We start from the raw sequence: 25,569 nt of genomic DNA on the forward strand, positions 1-25,569 counted from the left end.
ACTGCGTCACAAAGGTGCAGTATCGTGCCCTTGATCTTTTACTCTATGTGAGAGAAATCACAAAGGAAGAGCACTTACCTGTATGCTAACACGGAAAACGAAAGGCAGTGGAATATTATTTTTTTAATATTGAGGCAAACTCCATTTATTAATTTTTCCTTCAAAAAGTAAAACCTGTATATTAGTTCACCACAAGCAAAGCGAAATGTCGACTTTTTTTTTTTTTACATTTTACGACAATGCCAGAAAGACAAAAGAATAAACAAATCCAGTATTTCACAAAATTCTCGAATCTTTCAAGTGACTAACAAAAAACGATCTTAACTGTAATGTTGACCTTCTGAAAAGATTATCGACTAAGCTTGGTAGCTTAGCTCGGCGACACATCAGCACGATGGAGGTTGAGACCGGGAAGCGTGATAGCAGCGGAAGGCGATTGTCCACAAAGCCAGGTTTCCGTGAAGCTCAGAGCCGCAGAACGTCCAAAGTCTTTCGTCGGAAGCATTAGACCATGTCCCCGCTTACGCAGACGGACTTCTGTACCGGATCGCGAGGCTTTGAAGAGCACTCCGACTAGTAACTCTGGAAATAGCTTCAGCGAATTGGCGAGTTGTCGAAAAAAAAAAAAAAAAAAAAAAAATCGGAAGACGGCCCTCTGATGGTTAGCAAGCTTGTGGACTTGAGTCTGAGACGCCCGTGAAACACAAGAACACAAACAGTAACCGAGAGTATTCCGTAGACTTCCGCACTGGGTATGCGTTAGGTGGAGAGGTTAAATGGCTGCGCGCAGCGGTTTTTGGCTAATTCAGCAAAAAACGTGACGTCAGTGAAAAGAACCCATACTCATATTTGTTATATAATATTGTATTCATGCATTTGCAAAAGTTTATTCTCATCATTTCGCATGGTGTCTCCTAGCTGCACTCCCTCCAGTATGTGTACAGCCCACCATTGTGTCGCCGAAGTACACAAAAGTCATCAAATGATTAGCTCTATTAATCTTTGTCACCTCCACCAAATATTTTGGCCCACTACTGACTTTCAGGTCCCTCTTTTACCTTCTGCATTTTACAGTGTATTCAGCGAAATGTCCAAAAGCTTATACTGCTTAATTGAAATTGAAATACATAATCAAGCCTGTGGCTGGTGGCCTGTCCCGCCTGCCTACTTTCACCAATCGTCAGCAGGAATTGACATCCGTCCCCCACAGGAACAGCAATAAATTGCATAAAAAATAGATGGATATGAATTTTTGTTTTAGCACCACGCTGAGGGCATCTCTTGCTTTTCTCATTTATTCCTCGGCACATTATAGGACGCGTTTTTATTGCTCTGAAAATATTTCTCTCATTCATCAGACACTAAGAGTGTCATGATATTGAAATACAATCAAACCAACTTTTTTTTTTTCCTCGGCTATTTATAGCTCAGTTGTGTCGTTCAGGAAGAAACTCATAAGCATCGTAAGGAAACTCCTTGTGTTATCATGCCCCTGCACAAATTTAACAAAATTTCAGCGAATTTATGTTCGTTGTTTTTCCAAAGTTGCTTTGCATACAATATTTAGCCATATTTCGATTGCTAGTTGAACAGTTACCTATTAAAGCAAGCTCACAGCATTTCCTCTCCAACTCCCAGCAAGTAAAAGCCAATTTTTTAAAATTTTTGATTAAACAATGTGCAAAATAGTGAGCAGCCATTTTGCTGCCGTCGCACTTTAATTAGGTTTGGCGTGGATGTATCGAAACACGCGGCATCTATCTGCTGAGTATTTGGAGAACAGATTTCTTTCAGTTACCGTAACTCAGTGTACCGAACACCTCGTTGCGACAGTATCCAAAATAAATTTAGATTGAGGAGCAGACGAATGAGCCCCGACAAAAACACAAACAATCAGTCAGGTACCGGCAATCCTGCACACCGCATTGTTCTTCCGACACCCACACGCTGTCCAACGGTGTGCTTTTTTACACTTTGTGCTCTTCCTCCTACCTACGGGGGCAACCTTAGCTCTTCTATCGCCAGATATGCTGGCAGTGATTGCAATCTAAGATGTCTGAAAATCATTCACGACATTCATCACGAAATGGTACGCTTTCTTGTTTTACAGATATTCCTGTCATTTTTTTAATTGTTATGTATGGAATAAGAGGAGGGCGGCACGGTGACTCAACTGGAAAGCGTTCTGAGGTCCCGGGTTCAATCCCGAATCCGCTTTTGTGGAATGTGCATGTTCTCCCCGTACCTGTGTAAGTTCTCTACGGGCACTCCGGTTTCCTCCCACATCCCAAAAACATGCAACATTAATTGGACACTCTAAATTGCCCCTAGGTGTGATTGTGAGTACGGCTGTTTGTCTCCATGTGCCCTGCGATTGGCCGGCAACCAGTTCCGGGTGTATCCCGCCTCCTGCCCGTTGACAGCTGAGATAGGCTCCAGCAAGGCCCTCATGAGGATAAGCGGCTAAAAAAATAGATGGATGGATGGATGGTGGATGGATGGATGGATGGATGGATGGATGGAATAAGAGTACCGTAATTCCTAGCCTACAGAGCGCACCGGGTTATAAGCTTCAGCCAGTACATTTCTTAAGGAAATACTATTTGGTACATACATACGCCACAGCTATGTAAAACCCGCAAATGCCCACATTGAAACACGAGATATTTACAAAGAAAGACGGTACACATAGAGTTTAAGGCTAGCGGCGCCGTGCTAATGCTAACAGGGTTAAAAAAAAAAATAAAAAAAACATACTGGTAAAAATCACTGAGACACGGCAGGAACACGCTAGTGCAGCACTAACAGGGACGGACCGGTAAAAGTCACTTCCTCGGCACGTATTCCACTGGTCTCACTCTTACCTTTTCCGCTCGAGTCCCCCCCTTACGGCCGTTAGAAAAAAATGCACAAATTAGTCACATCACCGCATAAACCGCAGGGTTGAAAGTTTGTGGGAAAAGGTCGCGGCTTACAGGCCGGAAATTACGGTAATTTGTGTATTTGTGATAAAACAGGGATCCGCGGGGGATGGGACCCTAATGGTGTCCGCATCACAGTAAGGAGGTTTGGTGTTCAAATCTCGGTTTTGGCCTCCCAGTGTGCGCTTGTGTGGGTTTTCTCCAGGTACTTCGGCTTACTCCCATTACATTAACAACTTAACCTAAATGTTACTAGTAAATTGAGTAAATTTAGTACGTTACTACCCACATCACAAGAGTCAGTGTCCTCATTTGTAAATAAAAACAAAAATTATATGAAACATGTCAAGGCTTTGGGGGAGGGAGTGTATTTCTTCTTCCGTGTGCCTCGCTAGAGTTCAAGATGTCGTCTGGAATGCTTTCAGCTAGAGCCTCCCTCACATTCTCATCTTCTGGAAGATAAATTGTCTCCCGGCCAACTGATCTGGATCATTCAGGGTCCAAATGAAGAGTGAGCCAGAGGTGACGGCCTCCTCAATTTGTTCCCAATATCTGCCCACCTGTCCACTTCGAGCCTCTCTAGCGGGAACATCTCAATCCTCGCAGGAAGATGTTGCGGCATTCCACCTTTGATATGAGCACATGAAAATGTAAACCAAAAAAAAACCATGTTTTGTATCGAAGACAAGTAAAGGTAATTTACTAAGCGCAGACATGCTCGCTGGAAAAAGGTTTACTTCACACGGGCTTTGCTGTCACGGAACTTCCCATTTCTTTCAGATAAATGTTGCCACACATCCTCCCGCATCCCTGTCTTCATCCATTTACCCTCCATCCCTACAACTTTATAGCAGTTTAGCAAATGGCAGGAGCACATAGACGCGGCTCGGAGCGGGAGAAATGAGCGCCGTAACACCGACAGCAATGGATAGATGGATAACTATGCTGGCAGTACAATTTAAAGGCCGGCGTTAACCCGAACAAAAACAGTTTAGTAGGACAAGCACGCCACCTAAATTGCTGTGCTGACACGTGGAAACGCTATCTCCATTTGCCTTGATTGGCCGAAGCAAATTTCCATGGGCAAGTTAACCTAAAGAGAGAGATTAATGAGTTCATCTAAACTCTCTTTTGTCCTCGGTGTGGTAAGTAAATACTGTCGCGGAAAATACAGGCGTGATTATGCGCCTTCACCCCGCCTGGATGCGCAAGAAATGTGACGGATTAATCTCAATTGTAGCTGATAAACACTTTCCATAAACAAAGAAAAGTGCCTGAACGACCCAGCAGGAATAATGTATCAAAGGTCCACTTAAGAAACCGGGTAACGTTTTATCTTAATGAACTCTAAATAGTTCTGCTGTGTTTGCCTGAACGTCCGACTTGGCTAAATGCACATATTTCAGACTGAAGACGTCTACCTCTAGCCTGTAAACACAGTGCAGGAAAATAATTATAATGAGCTCCTCAAAGCATTCAAAACGTACCTTTAAAAAATTCAGCACTATCGTCCGTACCCAGACGTTGTGTCCTACTTAATACACTCGATGATTCAGTGCCTGCAGTCTGAAATTTCACTAAGAGCCATTTTATTTTCATTAGCGACCCTCAATAATCCAGTCAAATGACACACAATGATTCAGTGTTTTGTCAAGCAATTTGTCTGTTTTTGTAGCCCATTTAAGGGAAGCATTTTCACACACGGCTGTTTAAAAATATATGTACCTTAACGGTGATGTGGGTAACTGATAAATTGTCACGTCATGTAGTTTTTGTTCTGCATTATTCCTATTCAATTATGTCTTGAATTTCTAATTTACAATACAAATAATGATTTGGCAGTCAGAAGGTCTGCCTTCAAACTCTGGAGGTTCTGAATTCGAATCTCAGCTCTAACTCTCCTACGTGGTTATTTAAATGTTGCTCGTGTGGCTTTTCTCTGGGCACTGCGGCTACCTCCTACATTCTAAAAAGTCGCCCAATGACTCCAAATTGCCCATAGGTGTGAATATACTGTATGACTGGTTGTTTCTCCTTGTGTGTCGTTCAACTGGCCAAAAACTATTCCAGGGTGTACCTCGCCTATTGCCTAAAGTCAGTTGGGATAGACTCCAGTTCACCTGCAATACTAATTAACAGACATTTTTTTTCTTTTTAATATGTATTGCTCTCAAATGAGTCCAATGCGTATTTAAAAAAAGAAAATAAACCGCTGGGATAGGCTTCAGCCCCTGTAGACGGAAGCATGTTGCAGCCACACGTTAACCTACGTAAACCTGTGTGACCGCCAGTTTATCTTCTTTTTTTAAATATGCATTGGACTCAGTTGAGAACAATGCATATTTTAAAATAAATAAATAAAGCGGGCAGAGGTTTACCGAAGTTTAATGTGTGGCCATAACATGCTTCCACATATGTTGGAGACTTCTCCCTGTCGTATGAGCCAGCTTGGCATTATAAATACTTCTTGGAAATTTGAGATTGAGAATAATTCGTACCTGAAGTGAAGTGATCGCTACACAGTCGTGTGTATTTGATTGGAGCACCATCTATCATGTTTAATTGTCGAACTCTAGTGATCTTTTCTCATCTTTTCAGCTGGTATTTCATAGAATGATCTCTGAATATCTGTCTCGTCCGTTGTAACAACAGCACAACAAGTCTCGGGCATTGTGTATATTCTGTTCCGGTTCAATGTCCCGCACACTGTCGAGCAGCTCTTTTTGCCCGGCAATATGGCGCCGTGAAGATGGTGACGTCACGTGGGCGACCTCTATTGCAAATCACACATGCCATGATGCGCTTACGACTGTTTTCAAACTGTTTTTATATTTTTTACTAAATTTCTCAAACCATACTCTTGAAAATGTCATGCAATAATTATAGCATTATCATCACAACACGTTAGCAGCCTTCAAAGCTACGTCCTGAACAGCAGGTTCAATTTGTATTAAAAAAAAAAAAATTAAAAAAATGTTTTTTTTTCTTTTAAATTAAATCTTAACTAACCACTAACTTTGGATGTTTTATAAAATCAGTCCTGAGAAACGGAACAGTATCTGAAAATGAAATTATTTATTCAATCATTTATTATTTTTTGCTTTGTCTCCATGAAATACAAACATGAAGAATAATTAAGATTCAAATCCTGAACCTCAGAAGAGTCAAAACTATGAGGCAAACCTGCTAGACGCTGCAGTACGTATATCCCACTGTGCTGCCTCACTTTGTCACATTGTATGTAACCGATCTAAAAGCCCACACGGGTATTAATAATTCACACTGCAATTTGTGTATAAAGTTCTTTGAAGAAAAGTAACACACACACGCACACATACATAAATGCTCGCCCCACTTCTTGGTTTCTATAGCAATCCCCAGAGGAACTTTCCCCAAATTTCTCATGTGCAATTACAACAGAATTTCCATAAGGGTTACTATTTTTCTACATAAATCTTTCACTGCATGCCTCCGATCGATTCGCTGACTGAAGATTAGCCAACCGTGACACTGGACTATAAGTGATGCACTTCAAAAAAAAAAAATGTTAAACTAAAAAGACCAAAGCGAAACCAAAATAAAAATAGAATTTGTGTTCAAGTTGGACTGAAGTGTTCTCAAGGGTGAACGAGAAGCCATCTGACATAATCATTATGTAAAATTCTGATTGAGATGCTGCTGCTCAGCTAAGCTTCGTTTCTCACAAGATGGACTAGAGGTGAGAAGTAATTGCATGTCAAAGTATATCCCTGATTGCGTTTATTCTTATGATTTTCATGGATATGGTGAGAGAGTATGCTGTGATAGAAACACTTGGGTTGTTTTTTTTCCAGTTGGACTTCTTCACTCTCCTGTTCACTCGTCAAATGTGTGTGTGTGTGTGTTGTGTGTGTGTGTGTGTGGTGTGTGTGTGTGTGTGTGTGTGTGTGTGGTGTGTGTGTGTGTGTGTGTGTGTGTGTGTGTGGAAAAGCAACTGATCCAAGGCACATCTTCATTGCAGTCACAGACGCCAACAAATGCTTGGCACGCTTATCAGTTTTGTCGCCCAGCAGGCCAGTCTATTGCTAATAAATAAGTCTGCGAACAGTGATAAGATGACCAACGGCTGCCAAGCCAATAATTCTTCATAAGCATATTTCTAAAGACTCTCATCATTACCCCTTAAAATTATGAATGGACTTGTGAGCAGCAACAGTATGTACAGTGTAAAATCCAGGAACTTAGGAGAGGCTATTGTGATGTAATGTAACAAGCTACGCACTTGTAACTGAATTTATGAATATGAAATTTGCTGATAAAGGGTCGGCTCAGTCTGTCAGAGGTTGCCTTTGAAACGGGGGGCTGGGGGTTGAGGACCCACTGCAAACAAAAAAAAACCAAACAACAAAAGAATGCCCTGTGGAGAGGCTTATGTAATGGCGTGCCTGCTCCCACTAGATGGCGCCCCCTCCAGGTGCATTGTTCCCTCCCCTTGCAGAGCCTTATTAGTATTCTTTTTAATGAATCCTATCTACAGCACCCAGCATTAGCCTTGTTGTTTTAGCAATTCCATGATGTTCATTTGTAATAATGTCACTCAGCTGATTGGTGATCTGTGGTAAAGCTAAGATATTAATTAAAAAAAAAAAATCAGTAGAATGCTTTATTTTGATATGTTGCTTCTTGGGGTAGGCAGAATGATGAACAGATGGCTTCTACTATTATGATTCTCCAGGGTGGATGGTTGCATTTAAATTGTATGCTCTACTTTATCCAGATATTCAGCAAAATGTAATAACCACTGCACGTACTGTATAAAGTTTTACCTGAAAAGGTTTATAATATCATATGCCCCTGTGGCTAACATAGAAAACGTGGAGTCTCAGTCACCAAAACATGAGTGCAGTCCTTGAATGGGGCCTCTAAAATCGCCACGTTCCCTTTTCTCCTCACAAGTTTCCTATCTTTGCATAAATATTATTTCTATTATATAATCACATCAGCCAGAGAAATCGTCTTCCTTAACAATGATTTTTGGTTCAGTCAAATGTATACAATATCAGAGGTTGCAGTTTTTCCGTTGGACTGTGTTGAGATATGTACAAAATTAGATTACGACTGTCCAGTTCTGGTACGTACGGCCACGTTGCTTGGTGCAAGGTGGTGAGTAGTTCCGTGGACCATACTCTCACCTTTTGACAAACCTCAATCTATTGTAGAAACAACAGGAAGCAGAATTTGAGGTAGCAGAAATGAAGATGTTGAGGTTCTCGCTCAGAGTGGGCAACTTGGATAGGATTCGAAATGAGCTCATTAGAGGGACAGCCAAAGTTGGATGCTTTGCAGACAAGGTTTGAGAGAGCAGACTTCAATTGTTTGGACATGTCCAGAGGCACGAGATTGAGTATATTGGTAGAAGGGTGCCGAGGATGGAGCTGCCAGGCAAAAGAGCGACAGAAAGACCAAAGAAAAGACTGATGGATGTTGTGAGGAAGGGCATGAAGACTGTGGGTTTTAGCGAGGAATATGCACGACATACGTAGGCTTAGATGGAAAAAGATGACACGCTGTGGCGACCCCGAATCGGGACAAGTTGAAAGGAAAAGAAGAAGAATCTATTGTATAATTTATACACAATCCTGTTAAAGCGGGGGTAGATGCCTGTGTTAACACCTGAACCAATTCTTAAAATATGAAAGACACTTCAGATATGCAAGTTTGTTATACTCCTTATTTTGGGAGTAATTTACTCAAGAATACCAACGCAGCATATCACGCTGCCTCTCACCTGAACTGTGAGAAGCAGCACAATGCCAGAAGCCATCAAAACTGCTGGAAAATACAAAGAAGAAGAAGCGCCACGTTGCCTGTTAGCTCACTTTGTAACCACATTGTGGTTGCATACTGTTCTCCCTACTTTTTTTTTTTTTTTTTCCCCTCTGATGAATGAATTGTGATACATGTTACAAACACTCAACACAAACAGTTCCTCCTCATTTTCTTCCCCCCCCGGCAACAGCGCGAGCTTCAACCGGCTTCCTAATTGGCCATCGGTATTGGCTATCGGTAGGTGTTAACCTGACACATACAGTTTAGGATATTGCACGTTTATTTTCCAAGCGCATCCAGGAGCGAAAGATCAGTCCAAACACAGACTCCACAGGATAATAGAACTAGATCATATTTTAGACACCACTGATAATTGGGCCTTTGCTAATTGTCGGTATGTGTCTGTGTGATCATTTACAGCTTTGACATACAAGAGAGGGGAAAAAAGGGTAATTAAAAGAGCAAAATTATGTCACATTTGATAGGTATCTTCTGGAAAAACATCAGGGACCACTTAAAATCAGTAGTGGACCACTCCATTAACAACAACAAGTGTTATGCAGAGTACAATTTGTTCCACTCATTTGAGGAAGTAGTTTGCTCACCAGCCTGTGTCGCACGCAAACTGCATTAACGCCTTATATTCAAGTCGGGTCACATAGCAACCTGATATTTCATGAGCCAAAATAGCAAGTAGCCCGCCAGCTGCCTAAATGAACAATGGGCTGTGTGATGACTGACAAAATCTGGAGTCTGAAAGCAAAGAAGTGTCTTCGCAGGATGTGAGATGTCAGCCCCAATCTCGTGTTGGACATAAATTGCTCCCTTCGCAATGATGGATTTCCGTCCCAAGGCTTCTCATAAACATCTCCAGAGTAGAACAGCTTTTTTCCCCCCCTCCCCTCACACAAGCCAGCCTGTGGGCTCTCACTCGCAACGTGACAAGGTTTCTTTTGTTTCTCTTGGCAGTATGGCTATACACGGAGATGGAGCCCCACTGGCCTGGACGGGGACAGGACACGATGTCAGAGGACTGCCCGGCTTTAATGTCGCTCCCGGGCAAAAACTAAGCTGGACTGGTTGGAGCTGCAACCCTTTTTCTTGGTGATTTATAGACCAAGCCTAATGATAACACAACATACAACCCAAGCATGCACCTCAAAAGGAAACTGAAGAAAGTTGAATGAGTAAGAGGGGGTCTCGAGGTTGGGCTGTTTTGTCCGAAAAAGTCAAAAAGTCATCGACCGCAGGGCAGGGCGTTAATAAGAGGGTGGGTAGGTAGTGTGTGTGTGTGTGTGTGTGTGTGTGGGCTGTCCTGCCTTCATCCCATCCTGGGTCAATTTACCTCTCCATCCAAGCACACTGACCTTTTAATATGGCCTATAGCTCCTCTCCTTTCACCCCGAGCTTTTATGACCCCATGTAAATCTCTCTCCGGTAACACAAGCTTGTCAGCCTTCCTCGATCCTCTTTCTTTTCAACACATTTATCCTCATCGAGAATTCAAAGAGGGCCCGTCGTAAGGGAGGCGGTATGCGGCTCCGTTCGAGTTAAAGGAGACCGGGAAGAACTGAGGGATGATCAAAAAGGAGAAAGTCCAGAGCGAAACCCGAGACATGGGAATGGCTGGACAATCCGATGAACGTGGGGGGGGGGGAAGCCCCTCTGAGATAAAAGGCGGCCGACAGCATCAATAAGTCATTAAAAGAGACGTAGATCAAAAAATAAATGAAAAATAACACTGACAATCATAGATGGATCTCTACTTGAAGTGCAAGCTCACAAGATGAGACAGGGATGCCAATGTCGACAAAAGGTATTCAATAAAAAATGAAAACGTTTGAAACGAGAGAATGATGAAAGTCTTCTGCATTTCGTTTCGTAGTCTTAACTGCTTTTACTACAAAAAAACAAACAAAAAAAAAAAAACTACACACGCTCCAAGGGTATTTGTGAAGAACGGGCTCTGTTGGTGCACGGCGGTCATTAACTGCTCAGACAGGACTCCCTTTTACAACATGATGCTCGGCAATAAAATACCACCCAGAGAATTCGGCTTCAGGTCTTCACGGCAGATTTGTGCTCTATTTATGGAGGCGGAGAAAACACACGGGTGAAAAAAGCAAGCAAATCTTAAGTGACTGTACTCTACGGCTGCTCTGTGCGCATGTGTGAGATACAAGCCCCAAGGAGCAAAAAAAAAAAAAATATATATATATATATATACACATATATATACACACACACACACACACACACACAAATTTACGCATTTAACCTGATCCATCAGAGTTAAGGAATAAGGGCTGTAATAGTCTGACAAGGGTCACGCTTATTTGCGTTGCCACATTGTGAAACCAGGAAACTTGTGGAGGGAAGCTTATAACAAAATTTACTGGGTGCTGTAAATTCAACCGCTTTAACGGTTATATTGACACTGCGACGTCGGGTTGTGTGACGAGAAAGGCAAAACTGGAAGACAGACCCGCTGACGTATTTCATGTTGTTTTACACCTGATTCCGTTGTCTTTTTTTCCTGCATCATTTCTCTAATAGTAGGTGATAGCGACCACGGGATACCTTAATAATTTAAATGGCGCCGCAGCTACCGAACGTTGCTCATATTACTTCTCTAAATTGCTTTGTATTTTTTTTTTTTTTTTTTGCCGTCTGACTGCCGTGAGGAATTGCGGATCACTCCGAAATTACCACGAAACAACTGCACTCAATGGGCCCGTGCAGCGAATCCTAATCATCCGATAGCGCCGTCTTTAAACTCAGGGAATAGCTTTGTTTCACTGATTGTGTAGAAGACAGAGTGGCAAACAAAGTCATTGTACAAATGCCGTTCCCTTTCTCCCATTAGTTGTGAGACACTTTAACTACTTACTATCAGGGCTTTCACAACTATGGGCTTGTTAGGACTTTAATGACCTGAAATTCCCTGAACAAATACGGCGTCTGGGAAGAGGTCACGCGGCTCGCCTTTCACTCTTCGACTCTGCGCTCGCTTTTGTTTGTTTATTTCAAGGCGCCTTACTAAAAACACAGTACCCTAATTCTGGGTGAGGCGACCTTGTTAACGCAAATGTTCCCAAATGCATTGCCATTAACCCCCAAGTCTTTGAAACGGGCTCATTATATTGTATTTAAAGGGAAACGGAGAACAATGGGTGGCAGTAAAACAACACAATTCAATCAGCTGTATTGTATGGGATCTTTAGGTTGAATTGGAGGTAACCAAATGAAGATTAGATTTATTTAAGCCCCTCGGAGACGAGCCTCTCACCCGTGCCTCAGGAAGAACAAAATGGGTCGTTGTGGCTTTTGGGCGCTCCACTCAGTTGGCAAGAGGCACTTTGTTTATTTGGTAATAATGTTAATCACGGCTCAGTAATGGAAAAGAATCACATTTGTTTTCCAGCCAGGGTTAGTAAACAATCACAGGACGGTATTGGCGGACTCAGATCTAAGCTGTTGTTATTAAACATGAGATAATATTGTGGTAATAATCTTTCTTCTGAAGATCAGGGATTAAACCTTGTGCTCGGCGATTGCCTGGCGACCAGTTCGGGTTGCATCCCGCCTCTCGTCCGAATTCCGCTGGGATGGACTTCAGCTCACCTGTACCTGCAGAACTGCAAAGTATCGTCCCGTTTTTTATCTTTATCCACTTTTGTGTGGTTAGATAACTTATGAGATATTTTTTCTAGTTTGCTTTGTATCTTTGTGCCTGCCATAACGTTATAGTACAGTGGCAGGGAAACATCTTGTAACTTGTTTTAGTTATGTCAAAATTATAGAAAGGGAAAATGGCTCTATGGCCATTCTGATCTCTTTTTTTTTCTATTTTTAGGTAGTTGTTCTTTAAACTTCCTAAGAATAAATTTATCTATCACTGCTATTTTTAATGATGACAGCCAGACAGCATAGTCAGCAAAAATGTATTACCCACCGCTGTGGATGAAAGAGCTGTCATGTCGGAGTGGATTTGAGGTGGGTTGAATCAAGTGAAGGCGCCGTGAATGATTGGCGGCAGGATAGCATGTTGGTCTTTTCCTGCCCAGTGAGCAGCTAATGGTGCACAGAGAATACAGGGAGAGGAGAGGGGAGGGGTTAGGATAAACACCGCTGCCCTGCTATGACGCCAGATGGGCTGTCAGCTATATATTGTTGCTTGTAACAAAGTCTACGCGCCGTGCTCGGCGCTTGGACAGCACTGACGAATGAAATGGGCCTAAGCGTGAATGGGTTTGTGAATGTGTTTACGGCCGGTGCCGGCCCGCTGACATACATTTCTTTTCCAAATCAAGATCAAACGACCTTATTCCACAATTCCACACCTCAAACTCTCTGCAGGAAGGACTCACTTACATTCTTAAGACGCGTATCACATATGGTGTTTGTTAATCCGATTCAAGAAACGTGACAAAAGCTTTATTAATCTGTCAACTGCCTTGCAACCACGGAAAGCCAACCGCAAGCAGAATATAGAAACCCCACACAGGCAGGGATTTGAACAGCGGGCCTCAGAACTTGGAGCCAGATGCTCTAAGCAGTCATCCAACGTTCCGCCTGACTATGGACAATTTAGACTTAAAGGAACTTCACGTGCCTGTTTTTGGCATGTGTGATGCAGCCAAAGTACTGTAAGGATTAGGCAAATATTTTAGCTCGATAAAAATTCATTCATTCATTTTCCAAGCCGCTTATCCTCACGAGGGTCGTGGGAGTCCTGGAGCCTATCCCAGCTATCAACGAAAAGGAGGCAGGGTTCACCCTAAACTGGATGTCACCCAATTTCAGGGCACGTGAAGAGAAACAAAACTCACATTCGCACCTCAGGGCAATTTCGAGTCCCAAATTAATGCATGTTTTTGGGATGTGGGAGGAAACCGGAGTGCGCGGAGAAAACCAACGCAGGCACGGGGAGAACATGCAAACTCCATACAGGCGAAGCCGGGATTTGAACACAGGCCCTCAGAAGTGTGAGGCCAATGCTGTAAATCAGGGGTGTCGAACTCACATTCGCAGTGGACCAAAATTTTAAAGTGAACAAAGCTGTGGGCCAAGGTTGAACAAATGAACCTTTTAATATGGAACCAAAGAAGTGTGCAATACTTGTAATACCGGCGGGCCAGTTCTGATAGTAATTTGAAATTGCCTCGCGGGCCAAATATAATTACAGCGCAGGCCAAATTCAGCCCACGGGCCAGAGTTTGACACCTTTGCTGAAGAGAGTCATACACCGTTTCACCCAACTATGGACAATTTTCTCTTAAAGGAACTTGACATGCATGTTTTTGGCACGTGGGATGCAGTCAGAGTAGGCAAATATTTGAAGCTAAAGATATAATTATATAATATTGCAGTTAATCAAATAACAATAACAGCTAACATTGCAAAATAATAACTAACATTGTGTACAAGAAGGGGAAGTACTCTCGTGATTTTGCCCATAAACACAGACGTTCTGACAATATGCTGGCAAGAGTGTTTTTTTTTTTTTTTTTTACATTGGACGTCACGGAAGGGCGGAAGTCACAGGAGCTCTCAGATGTTGCAAGAAGTGGAACCGGATGACAGCTGACAAACTGAAAATAAGTCGGGTTCTTGACGACACAAGCAAGAGTACCTGCATCACCCACTCTTGGGCCGCCCTTATCACCAACAGCCAGATGGGGCGTGGGCACAGCAGCAAGAACTCGAAGTGTCTAAGCATGAACTATAAATGTAAGGGATAGGAGGGAGAAGCGCTCTTTTCCTCTGTCTACTAATGACGAGACTTTCAGACTTCCACGGAAAAGAGAGAAAAAACAGCCTCGGAAATCCGTGCGCCTGTGTGCGTTTGACGACGTAATCGTACTGAGCTCCGGGACATAAATATGGATCAAATTGCAACGAGCTTGAGTTCATTCTTTGGTTAGCTTTCATTGGAAAAGCAACAAACAAGAGTTGTTGTCTTTCAACAGTACCCCCCACACCCCCAAATAAAATCAAATCCACACAAGCAGAGAGAACATGCAAGCTTCACGCAGGAAGGCTGGAAATGAGATTTGAACCAGGAACCTACAAACTGTGATGCAAAATTAAAAATGTTTTGTTGATGGTTCTAACGACCATGTGGCCTTCTTAAAACCATCCATATTCGTGATTTGAAGAATCACGACATGAGTTACACCAACACAATCTTATGAAATCCAACTCAAGACCTGTAGATACAGTAAAAAAATCTGGCCTTTTACATTCCAGTATAAAGATGTTCAAACTGAAACAACATTGTTTTCACGCTGTTGTGATGATATATGATGCAATATAGTTTTAACACCAATGCAAAGTTCCTCTTTGATAACACAGAGGAGCAGAGACTTGTTTGTGTTTTTATCTGTTTTCCTTTTTTTGTTGCAATGTCATCCTTCATGATGTAAGAAAAATAAATAAGACTCTGGGCCTGTGGTTTGTTGGGTGAACCATCATTGTGGGCAAAAAAAAATTCTCTTATCTGTATTTGTACTCAGAGATACACTAAAAATGAATTTTTTTTGGCCCTTCACCATTTTTGTCACGTACACGTACATGTTGTGCTTCGACGGGCCTCACAATTTGACGTTGCGAGCCAAATCTGGCACACGGGCCTTGAGTTTGACACCTGTGGTCTTTAACATTCAACCCCTGGAGACAACACACACCTCCCCCATCACCGAGGGTGGGGCAGCCATCTGCCTCGAGGAACAATATCCATTCATGAGTAAAGACTTTTCTGATGGTAAAACGTCATCCCTACCTCTTGTTGTCAAACATCTGCAGCCTTTATTCGGCCCCTTTTAACATTTAACAGCTACTCACTGGAATTGTGTTGCAGATGTCTGTGGTTCAGTCTTGCCAGGTCAAAAAGAACATTTCAGACATCCTTCACTATATTCTCCCAATCCACAATTGGTATTTCAGATATTTGCAACGTCATTTCGCATGCAGGACAAAATTGTGTCACTTTTGCAATATATATGTGTGGGGGTTCATAATTACAATTCAGCTGCAGATATCCGTGTTAATTACACCTATCTACAATCTGCCATCTACAATTTCCTATGAACAAGGCATAATACAATTACAAGACACTTTTAATTAAACTCAATTCAATATATTCAAATGTCTCTTTTCAGGTATCTTAACTGAACTTGAGGTGAAAGAAAATATGAGATATACATACACTGAAGAAAATAAGTATTTGAACACCCTGCTGTATTGCAAGTACTCCCACTTAGAAATCATGGAGGGGTCAGAAATTTTCATAGTAGGTGCTAGTCCACTGTGAGAGAGATAATCAAAAAAGAAAAATCCAGAAATCCCAATGTATGATTTTTTTTTAACGATTTGTTTGTGTGATACAGCTGCAAATAAGTATTTGAACACCTGTCCATCAGCTAGAATTCTGACCCTCAAAGACCTGTTAGTCCGTCTTTAAAAGTCCACCTCCACTCCATGTATTATCCCAAATCAGATGCACCTGTGTGAGGTTGTGAGCTGCATAAAGACACTTGTCCACCCCATACAATCAGTAAGACTCCAACTTGTAACATGGCCAATACCAAAGAGCTGTCCGAAGACACCAGAGACAAAATTGTACAACTCTGTTGGATAGGGCTACGGAGAAATTGCCAAGGAGGTTGGTGAAAAAAGGTCCACTGTTGGAGCAAACATTAGAAAACATGCCGGTCAATCTCAATCGGAATGGAGCCCCATGCAAGATATCACCTCGTGGGGTTTCAATGATCCTGAGAAAGGTGAGGAATCAGCCCAGGACTACACGACAGGACTCGGTTGAAAACAACTGGCACCACCCTTTCCACGGTGACTGTTTGGTCATACACTATGACGTCGTGGTTTGAAATCATGCATGTCATGGCCCGTCTTAAGTTTGCCAATGACCATTTGGATGATACAGAGGAGTCATGGGAGAAGGTTTTGTGGTCAGATGAGACCAAAATGGAACTTTTTGGTCATTTGTCCACTCACCCTGTTTGGAGGAAGATGAATGATGAGTTCCATCCCAAGAACACCATCCCTACTGTGAAACGTGGGGGGTGGTAGCATCATGCTTTGGGGGTGTTTTTCTGCACATGGGACAGGACGACTGCTCTGTCTTAAGGAGTGGATGACCGTGGCCATGTATTGTGAGCTTTCTTTCCCTCAGTCAGAGCATTGAAGATGGGTTGTGGCTGGGTCTTTCAACATGACAATGACCCGAAGCACACAGCCAGGAAAACCAAGGAGTGGCTCCGTAAGAAGCATATCAAGGTTCTGGCGTGGCCTAGCCAGTATCCAGACCTAAACCCAATGGAAAATCTTTGGAGGGAGTTGAAACTTTGTGTTTCTCAGCGACAGCCAGAAACCTGTCTGATCTAGAGAAGATCTGTGTGCAGGAGTGGGCCAAAATCCCTCCTGCAGTGTGTGAAAACCTGGTGAACGACTATAGGAAACGTTTCACCTCTGTAATTTTATTTGCAGCTGTATCTGATCTTGTGTTTTTCTTTTTAGATTACCTCTCTCACAGTGGACATGCACCTACAATTAAAATTTCAGACCCCTCCGTGATTTCTAAGTGGGAGAACTTGCATTATAGCAGTGTGTTCAAATACTTATTTTCTTCACTGTAACTGGAATTATGACAAATCTGAAGTATGTTTTAGACAGCTCAGACTGGATTTAGAGTTACAATTCATATTCAGATAGATGTAATTTACAAGCAGATATCTGTATTGCAATTATCTTTAATGAGAAACCCCACACGTGAATGGGTAAAATGATGTTGGAATTCAGTTTTGAGCAGGCAAGACTGAATTACAGCTATACCGTGAATGAAAACTCCCACTATTCATAATGTAGTTACGACTTGACAGAAAGACGTTGATATTCACAATGCTGATTTTGAAAAGGCAAACTTCTAAATGTTTAAACCCCTGACCATACAAACCACAGTTCGCCTGAGGACGCTGCTCTGTGTGTTTCAAAAATGCAAATGTTGTAGTAGCCTCTGATGAACGAATTATATGCGGCTTTAGGTTTTCTGCAAGATCTTATTGAAGTCAACTTTAGCCTTGCTAAAGCACATTAGCAGTAAGTTGTGTAAGAATATCGTGACAAAACGGAGCTGCTGTGTCAACAAGGGTGAGCTGTTTTGTCACAGTCTGACGCCAGCACGGAACTATGGGAAGACGAGCTTTGTTGCCGCACTCTACAGTTTGTCGTTTCTCACCTCACGCGATCTGAAAATGAGGGAAGTGTAACTTCGGGGCGTCGCGTCTGCTGCATAGCACCTTGTGATCTGCGTTGGGCCAAGAGGTGCGAGAGGTGAAATGCTGATCTCACGGTGGACGTCTGTAGCATCTATCACTCAGGGTGGTTGGTCTGCAAAAGGGGAAATGAACGTGGTTTTATGTGCGTGCATGTAACGAGGCAGTCAGACGACAACAGAAATGAAAAACAAGTTCACTGGGAGTTCAACATGTTCTCCCAGCGCCATCAACATTGGTTTTGTTGCTCTAGCTCTCATTTTGGCTTGTTTGTTTTTCTCTTTCTGCACACTTTTCATTACCCTCTTACTGCACTCTACTGCACTTGTACAGGAGAACCTAACAAGATCCATCCATCAATTTTTTTATTGGGCTTGCTCTTATTAGCATAAGGGTCTATCTTAAACTGACTTTGCGCAGTCGACGGTACATCCCAAACTGGTTGCCTGCCAAAATAGAAAAACAATCACATGCATTCACCCCTATGGACAATGGACCTTTCCGACCTGTCAATCACTCGTACAATAATAGCCAATCAGATAGCCGCATTGTCTTAACCCCTGGCTTGACACGCCCCTCTCGCCGAATTGTCCCACAAGTAATGCTGGTTGTCAGTAGCGTGCGCTTGGAAAAGTTAGTGTTACGAAGAAAATGGTCCACAGATGCACTTGGGGAACGTGCAATTCTGATGAAAGATATCCTGCTAGGTTACAAGGGGCCCGCTTGATTCATTTTCCAAAGCATAAAACACAGTTAACGGAGTGTCTATGATAGATTAAGGCTTGGGGAAGCCTGCACATACATCTAAATGTGGACAATATCAACAAACACATGGCTGTATGTTCGAAGGTGAGAGAGAAGTAACTTCTCTGAGTTTGATTGCATTATTATCAGTGCTTTATACATTGCAAGAGAACAACTTTCACTTTGTTAGCGTATCACTGACCTGCTGAATGAAGTGTGTCATGTTTTATGCCGAAGAGTCAGGTTAGTGATACGTAGATGCGCGACGTCACGCAAGAGAAATGTCTATTTGCCTATTTGTATCACATCGGACTTTTAAGACCCAGCACTGGGTTCCATGACGAGCCAAGTCAAATGAATACACCCCACTCACTTATAAAGACTATTATGATAGTCATGATCTTTCCAAGTAAAAAGTACTCACCCTACTTTACATGCGCAGTACGATTCCAGTATTTTATCCTTACAATATGAAGTTTGTGAGGCGTCAAACTTTTTTGCATCAATCGCCAACGTTTCGCTGCAACTCTGACATTGCATCCTGCACCGTCCAAAATCTTAATTCAGTGTACATATCCTTGAGTGTAATAGTTTAGACCTCTCTGTAGAACCCTCTTGGACGAGTCTGGCGGATTTGGCAAAAAATATACCGCGACGTCACCGGGACTTCCCGATAGAGAATCCGCTTCAAACCTGTTCTGTTCAGTCGCCATTTTTGGAAGATTGTGGGAGATGGCAACTGTTGCTAAGGGGGGGCGGAGCTGAAGAGCGCCAGTCGGAAAGGTCCATTTACAGATATAGTCTTCAATTAACCGGACATGCATGTTTTTTGGAATGTGTGAGAAAACTCATATAAGCATAGGGAGGACCTGAACCCAGATTCAAACGCGGGACCTTAGAACTGTAAGGCATACGGTCGGTGCTAAGTATTAGCCCACCCTGCTGCCACTGTTCTTTCTCCATTCACTCTCTACCATCGTGTTCAGAGTCACAGACTGCTGGAGCTGAACTCAGCTGACTTCAGGCAAAACGTGGACTACACTGTGGAGTGTTCTTACGACAACGGCAATATCTTTGGACCCACCACGACAGTAAACCAGTTAATCAATCGACTGATCAATCAGGTCTTTGGCTTGTCGTGTTCATAGACCCGTCACCTTTACTCTTACATGAATGGTTTTTTTTTCATCATGAAGATCAATGCCAGTGCACAAACAAGTTCCATAAAGACTTGCTTGGATGAGTTTGGTGTGAGACAACTTGAGCTCTGACCTCAAACCCCTTCAAACTACAACAGAGGGTGACAGTCAGCAGATCCCCTGCCCCCCTAGTGCCAACATCAGTGACCTCACAAACATTGTTGCGCGTGAATGAGCAAACCAATGGAGAAGAATCTTCCAGAAAACTTCCCCCAGGAGATATAATGGCCACGTGTCCCAGGGATCCAATACTGACATATCACCTTTATAGTGCAAAACTACGCATATGAGATGGTTTAATGCCCATTAGTGAAGAAAAGAACCGAGGCAGCTTGCATCCAGATCGAAGTACTTGTTGGGTAAATGAATCATACAACATAATGCAGGCAGAATTACTATTTTTTTTTTTTTAAATCATGATTTATGGCATCTGGTGTCTCTGTGAAACAAAGCCAGGTGCTGTCATTATGTATGAAGAAGAAAAAAATATATAAAAGCCCTCCAGATGATTCGGAAACTTGATGACGGGAGAAACGATCTTTCTCTGCCTATTATGATGGCAGCCAGCCCCCGGGCTTCCCAAACCAGAAAATCTAATGAATCATGGGGGATGAGACAAGGATAACATAAGAAAAGGGTATCTGTGCGTGATGCGAGACGAGAAAAAGGGTGTTGTGTTGTGTGAGTCATCATTACTGGAGCCTTGTCGCAGGCGCCAGACAATGTAAGGTGAGAAAGACTGATAAAAGTCAGTACAACAGAAAGGTGATTAAGATCGGGTTACAGCTACGACAAAAAGTCAGTTTCCGTATACGCACCGGACACTTTATTAGGTACAATCTAATGGGATCTGCGATATCCAAGAAAAGCATTTAGAAAATGGTGCATTGCTCACTTTGGGAGTTAACAATGTTCTCGACGTACACTGCAATGCATCTTGGAACTTTTTTGTGTTACTTTATTTGGAGACATGAGAAAATTATTATTAGAAAACGGATTGTTAAGGCGGAGTGTTTCGATCCAGTTCTTGCATGGTATCCCATTAGATTGTATAGCCCCTAAGTGTCTTTATTTTCATTGGAAATCCATACCATAGCAGCCTGTGCATGCCTTGTATTAAAAAAAAAAAAAAAAAAAAAAGAGCATGTTCTGACATGACCAAGTGTGGTTAAATGTCATGTTCACTTGTCAGATTTCTTTCTGCACATCTGTGCAAGAAATTCCTAACTTGCTAAATCACTTACTTTATGGTAACCTTTAGAGAAGCTCCTATAGTATACCAGAGCTAGGTTACATTTTTTTTAGTTTTTATGTTGGATTCTTTATTATTAACCTCCGTTCAAAGGGCAACCAATTATTTCTGCACAATAGCAAGAAGGACATATATGAGTGAGCATGGAAGATTCTATTCAACATCTTTTCAGACTTCCTTCTTATTATGAATTAAGATGAGTGTTATATCTCATGTTTATGCTAAAAAGCTAATAATTTGGCATATTGAGAAACGTGCTCAGTTTCGGGGTATTCAAGAGAATTACACAAACAGAGCTTTACGAACAGAGAGGAAGCGTGCGACATATTTGCGGTGCATGTGGTTCTCGCCTCGGGGGTTGTCATAAAAAGAAGTCAAATAGAGAAATGTTGCGGAGTGATGATTTGGGGCCCGTCCCTCACCATCTCTGTCAGCGAAGAAGACATAAAGACTATTTTATGACAGGAGAGGTATTGCTTTCTCAAATAGCTTTGCTCAAGCAATCGACAACCCCATAAAAATGGATCCCCTTTGCCATTTTCACCCAAATGATGTACTTAAAGCTCTAAAAGAAAACACAGCGTTAACTTAAGTAATAATAACATTGAGTACTTCTGTGTTATTTTTCTTTGGAAAAGAAGCCATTCAGGCAATATTTGGGAAGAACAGACGAAAATATAACTCCAGAAACACTGATTGCATGCCGTGTTTATTGGTTGATATTCTCTAAAAGCAAACAAAGAAGAAAAGTAATCAAAATGTAATTTCTTCCATTGTTTTGAGAGGGAAAATGAAATAGTTACACTTCTATTATATTTTCAACAAAAGAGGTAGCTTGTAATTCTAATTAACTACAGTGCATTTCCACTCATTTTCCAAACATTGCTGATTGATATATTTTTAGATTTTCAAACATTTTAAAACAAAGAAAGTCAACCGCGTGTTTTCTTTTCATTGTCATAATCACTCCACAATGCTAGATAGACATTTCTGCTTTGTATTTGCTTTTTTTTTGGGGGGGGGGGGTCAACCACCGGTTCCCATCAAATCATAACTCTGATTTCAAACAGCCTCTGACTACTATGGAAATTTTATTTATTGTGCATTCTGTACATTATCTGTGCGGTTTTAAATTCAACTAAGTCATGAAGTTGGAATGTAACGCATTTAAATAAAAATAAAATAAAATCATTTTTCGGACACCCAACGTTTGCCAAAAAATAGGAATGACTTTTGGTATTTTTAGTTTTACAAAATGAATATGTGGCTTCCAACAAAGGAATGATACACTGAGTATTTATCCGAAATTCACTACAATTTTAACAATTTTTTTTTTTGGGGGGGGATCCACATTGATTTCGGATAGTGGTTTTATTAGATTTGTAAAAACACACAAACCATTTTTAACTAAAGTAGTAACATTTCTAGTCATTACAGGAGTAAATAGTGTGACCCATGACAGTTCATCTAAAATTCTTTACTTCCTACTTGCATCAATACAAATTGCTCTTTTTTTGGTTGTGAATGTGAAGATGTGCATAGTACAGGAACTGATTTCTTCTGGACTTTTTGCTTCATCACCTGGCCTTTTTTTTTTAATGAATATTGAAATAGAAAACGCAAAATTTAAAATTTATTGGTTAAATAAAAGAGAAGAACGTCAAACTGGCCCTTGCATTCTTATAATTTCCTGGAAAGTTCGTACACCTTGGAAGAAATATTTTTGACGCCCTTGTGACAAAGTGATCCACCCGCGATACATCATTCACGACCATCAAATCTTATTAGATCCAAGACATTTAGGATACTCCAAAGGGCCAGCCAGCCACAATCACAGCATCCTGTCTCGACATCTGCCAATGTATAAGTCAAAGTGTCGAACATTCGTCAGACAACATATAAAACCAGATGGAAAGCTCCCAAGGGGCACAGGGGGCCATCTATAATTCAATTACTGTGTACAGACACACACATGTCAGTGAAAGACTTAAGTAGCCAATGGGTACAACAGAAAGAGGTCCTTACTGGTCCGAAGCTGGCCGCAGGCAAGAGGCCCGTGATGGATCACGCGCAGATTTGATTTGAAGCGAGTGTGAAAGCTTCCGTCCGTGGCCCCTGCCAGAGAGGTTGAACCATGATTGAGCAACGGCTGTCTGCGGGCTTTGCTCGGGAAAACTGTTAATGGGCAAGCTGGACCTGACGCTCGCAAAAACATCGTGGGCGTGAATTGGTTGGAAATTAAATGTTGGTTTCAGATATAGAAAATACATTTCTAAAAAAAAACAATTTCCATCCCCCCACCCGACAATGTCTTTTGGGGATATTTCACAATATGGAAGAATGCCCCAAGGATGCTATAAGAGATTTTTTAATTTACATTGAGAAATGTTTTATAATGGGTTGATGTAGACACTGTGCAAAACATTTATTACAACAAATGCCAAATTTGTGATGACACTAAAGTTCTCCATGGCTGGTTATTGCAACAAAATTGTTTTTAATGAGGGCGGCACGGTGTATCAACTGGTAAAGCGTCGGCCTCACAGTTCTGAGGTCCCGAGTTCAATCCCGGACCCGCCTATGTGGCGTTTGGGCGTTCTCCCCGTGCCTGCGTGGGTTTTCTCCGGGCACTCTGGTTTCCTCCCACATCCCAAAAACATGGAACATTAACTGGAGACTCTAAATTGCCCCTAGGTGTGATTGTAAGTGTGGCTGTTTATCTCTATGTGCCCTGCGATTGGCTGGCAACCAGTACAGGGTGTCCCCCGCCTCCTGCCCGTTGACAGCTGGGATAGGCTCCAGCACGCCCCGCGACCCTTGTGAGGATAAGCGGCTATGAAAATGGATGGATGGATGTTTTCAATGAATAGATACAATGTTACTTTCTTCAATGTTCAATTACTTGTGAGACATAATTTTCTTCAATGCAGGAGCCACTAATTTATAATATGAAATAAAGAACGTATACTCGACGTATTTGATGAGAGAAATACACACAAGCAACTTGCCCTAAATTCCTACCACAAACAAAATCCTGCCTGTTTTCCTGTGGCAGAATATAATCACTCCTACATGTCAGAAAGTGATTCATAAATTAAAAAAAATAATTATTCTGACAGCAGATCATGATCTAGGTTATTTAATAAATAAATGAGTGGTACTTTTGATTATGGTCAATTATTGCTCATGTAGCTAAGAAAACATTCTATTCTGGAGCTTATTCAGTGCATTTTGTAACTGATTCATTGATCCTACTCGAGTTAAATTCTACTCGCTGAATGTTCTGTTTGTAATTTGATTAATTCACCCTTTGTAATCACTTTCCACACCTCAGGGTGCTTAGATTGAACAGGCTCGTGTAGCCAATTCGACTCACTTTCTCTTTTTTCTTTGTTTCTGCCTCTTATTGTATTTTTCCCCTGGTTTTTTTTTTCCCAAGATGTATGGTTAGGTTTACAATGACGTCACCACCACCTTTAGACCAATCGGATAAATTAACGATAGAAAAAGACTTCACGCTTCACCTATCACCTGTGTTCTCTGACCCCTATGACACACAAGATGGCATAATTGGAAACATATCACGATCTGACGTTTCCTTCCTTCTTGCTCCCAATGCTTTACCTAGAACCACAAGGAGCTACTCCTTACTTGCCCTATTAGGGAGGCGGCCAGCATCTCCACAACAAAAAGCGCGTCCCGGAGAAAATATTATGATGTACGAGAGTACTGGAATTGGGGCTAAATTGGAGTGAGAGAGGATTGAATGGGACAGGAGAACTGAACCGATCCTTACATTGATGATTATTGGGAATGGAAGGTTACTCACCAAAGGACGAACTAACGACTGTTGGAAAACTGCAGTTATTTGTTTACAGTGAACTATTAGCTACTGCAAGCAACACATGTGACATCATTCACAATGTGATTGCAAGATTACAATTGCAGCATCCCGACGCCTCACTGGTCAGTGGAAACTTCAATTCTTGTTCCTCCTTGTCATCTACTAACAACTTTACAAAACTGTGCACTGAGGGTGGGGGGGGGGAGACACACCTGGACCTCCTGAATGCTTCTCTTCTTCTTCTGAAGGATCTCACCAAGACTTCATTCACCTTGAGACCACCAAGAGGCCACTGGCGGAACAACAAGCTTTTTAAGAAAAGTTGTTTACTGGTAAAGTGCAGTACAGTATATTCAGTGTCTTAAATTCCTTTATTTTTGCTCTAGCTGTATTCATTTGTTTCTAAAACTGTACTTATTATAGTGCAAATATGGCACAGTATTTTGTATATGAAGTAAGCTATCTTTGCACCTGAAATATGCAATCTTGTGGCGTTCTACGAAAAAGT

At 41.9% G+C, this 25,569-nt stretch overlaps 1 protein-coding gene across 18 annotated transcripts in view; it reads right to left on the reverse strand.

Annotated features, from left to right (window-relative positions):
- Nucleotides 1–25,247, reverse strand: part of thsd7ba (thrombospondin, type I, domain containing 7Ba) — a 239,415-nt gene extending 214,168 nt beyond the window's left edge. For 8 of the 18 annotated variants that reach the window (XM_061842236.1, XM_061842232.1, XM_061842233.1 and 5 more), the window contains exons 1-2: nt 25,047–25,247; nt 17,986–18,137 (exon numbers count right to left, since the gene is read on the reverse strand). The gene's annotated coding sequence lies outside the window, so the exon portion shown is untranslated. Of the gene's footprint in view, nt 1–12,684; nt 12,804–17,985; nt 18,138–23,242; nt 23,333–25,046 lie in introns of all 18 variants that reach the window. The other 10 variants (XM_061842241.1, XM_061842242.1, XM_061842245.1 and 7 more) reach the window with 5 other exon arrangements.
- Between the last annotated feature and the right edge of the window lie 322 nt (nt 25,248–25,569).

Source organism: Syngnathoides biaculeatus, chromosome 14 (assembly GCF_019802595.1).
Source record: "Syngnathoides biaculeatus isolate LvHL_M chromosome 14, ASM1980259v1, whole genome shotgun sequence".
Taxonomy (NCBI): Eukaryota; Metazoa; Chordata; class Actinopteri; order Syngnathiformes; family Syngnathidae; genus Syngnathoides; species Syngnathoides biaculeatus.